Source organism: Capra hircus, chromosome 16 (assembly GCF_001704415.2).
Source record: "Capra hircus breed San Clemente chromosome 16, ASM170441v1, whole genome shotgun sequence".
Lineage (NCBI taxonomy): Eukaryota > Metazoa > Chordata > Mammalia > Artiodactyla > Bovidae > Capra > Capra hircus.
Window position 1 is genome coordinate 11,495,185 of NC_030823.1, and position 2,855 is coordinate 11,498,039.

The following is a 2,855-nucleotide window of genomic DNA, read 5'->3' on the forward strand; positions in this document are numbered from 1 at the left end:
CTGGCGTGCTACGATTCATGGAGTCGCAAAGAGTCGGACATGACTGAGCGACTGAACTGAATTGAACTGAAGCAAGTATCTGCATAAACTTATAGTCTTCCCAGGTGTTGCAGTGGCAAAGAATCTGCCTGCCAATGCAGGAAACTCAAGAGGTGTGGGTTTGATCTCTATGTTGGAAACAGCCCCTAGAGAAAGGAATGGCTACTCACTGCAGTGTTCTTGCCTAGAGAATTCATGGACAGAGGAGCTGGTGGGCCACAATCACAAAGAGTTGGACATAACTGAGCAACTTTCACACACATAGTAAAAACTATCAGAAAATGGAAAACACTAGGCTTGGGAAAACTCTTCTTATAATTTGAAGATTATATCTATGTCACTATTTTATTACTGCTTTACTGCTCAGCTTAGTTTTTAATATAAGTAATTCATCTCTTAAAGCTGATGTAAATATTTTTAGAAAATGGAATTTAGCAATTGTTGAATATTTAAGAATGTTACCGGGAATGTTAATGATGTTATTCATTTTTTGGCAAATTATTTAAAAATCTCATCTGTAAAATCACTCATCAGTGATAACTGATGAATAAAGTAGTATATGGAGTAAAAGGGACCTACAGAGAACAACATATCAAAGATAAAGATCTGATATTTTACCAAAATTCATCACTCCTAAGTGTTCCAAATACCTGAAAACTGATTTTATTCCCCAAACTGGCAGTTTTCTTTTCTAAGTCAGAAAACCTATGATTATAGTTGAGGAGATAAGGGGAAAGAATTGCTATTGAGGGCCTTTGACTGGAATCTGTGAGAGGTGATTCAACATCCATTTTTTAACAGATGTCATTGACACCTACTGTACTTTTACCCACTACCCACCATCTGCTTCTGGGTGGTGAAAGTCTGACTTGTGACTGCCTGTGCATTCTTAGAGAAAACCTGAGGAAGTCTTGCTCTAAGGTAAGCAGAAGGACTTTGCAAACTGACTGTAAAAGAGCAGTTTGCATGTTGAACGAAAGGAAAGGGCCCCTAAGTATTTGAGGTTGAGTAGGATAGTAGATTTCTGGCCTCAGCAAGGTCCTAATGGGAAGGGCGTTGCTCTGCTCTTGTGGAACAATGTGATGGTTGTGGCCCATGTGGGAAGCACTCTTCCTACCAGCTCTGCCTCTTACCAGCATGTGACCTAGGAAATAACCAAGATCATGGTTTTTTTTTTTGTCTAAAAGGACGAATGTGATTTTAATTTCTATTTTAAAGTATGGCAAAACCAATACAATATTGTAAAGTAATTAACCTCCAATTAAAATAAATAAATTTATATTAAAAAATAAATAAATAGAGGCAACAATAAAAATAAATAAATAAAGTTTTCTTTTTCTGTCTCTAGGAATAATTTTTAAATTTCCTCTTTAAATACAGGCTAAATTAAGGCTGAGTCCTTCCAAATAAATGTTGCAGAGTATAGCTCTTTTCCATTAAGTGCTGATTAAGGAACACTGAATATTCACAATCAGTGTTCATTATGTTTTCCTTTAAAGAATTTGCAAGTATCCAGGGAACACTCCATTTGCATGTGTTTAAATGTTTATTTTTAAAGACAAAGAGTAGACAGAATTTTGTTTATCAAATGAATAGCCTGTGGAAACATAAATCCTGCTATTTTCCCCTCCATTTTCTAATGTTCAAATAATCTGTAAAATAGACATATCAACAAAATTAAGTAAATCTGAGAAAGCAAAATGGAAACATGGAAGATCTATTGAATCTTCATAGCTTCTCATATTGACATTAAATTATTCAAAATTATCATGGATTGTTTACACGTAGTGGGGTAGGAAACAGCAATCCACTCCAGTATTCTTGCCTGGAAAATCCCATGGACAGAGGAGCCTGGTGGACGACAGTCCATGGGTTGCAGAGTTGGTCAAAACGGAGGACATTTACATGTAGAAAGAGTATGACGTAGGAACATCTCAAAAGAAATGCATTTTGAAAATCTCTTTGAGTTCTATAAACAAATTACAGTGCTGAAGGAGTGAATGCTTAACTCCATACTTATTTGAGTAGATAATGTCGCAGTAATTTTTTGTTTTATGTGGTAGGTACTGCTGTGCAGCTCATCATATATACACTTATCCATCCTCGTTATTCCTCCTCTTTCCTTTGTATTTTTATTGAGCTAAAAAAATCAATCCTTCCCACCTACAAGGCCTATTTCATACATGCCTGTGTGATGCCACAGAATTAAACCAAGTGATCTATTTTGACGGTTTAATCAATGGCATATATATATATGCCATTTTTTCTTCGTCATTAATCTGACGGCCATAGCAGTTTAGATAACCACTGCATCATTATGTACCAGATCCTGGTTGCAAAGAAATAGTTGATATACTAAATGAAGGGTTGTGTTTTGATTCAGAATTTCTCTTTTTACAAAAGTGAAGTTTTGAACAATGCAAATGGTATTTAAAATCATCTGTATGATGCTAAACAGTCTCCCATGCAGCAGCATGAAGATATATAGTTTCCTGAATTTATAATGTCATGAGATTACCCACTTATGGTTTAAGAGTGTATTACAGCTCCATAAACTTGCTTTGTACTCTCCCAGTAAGAGATTTTAAAGTACCTGATAAAAGAAACACATTCTAAACAAGTGACTTAAACATTCAGGCTTCAGATATAACATATTTTTCTACTGAAGTAAAGCATGTTTTCTAAATCCTAAAAAAAAACTTGTGTTTGTATATTTAAAATATTTTAGCCTTGAAGTTTATCGATTGAGCTGATCTATCCTATCACTTCTTTCCCCCCAAATTATAATCTGATTGTTAGCTTGTTATTTACCTTCT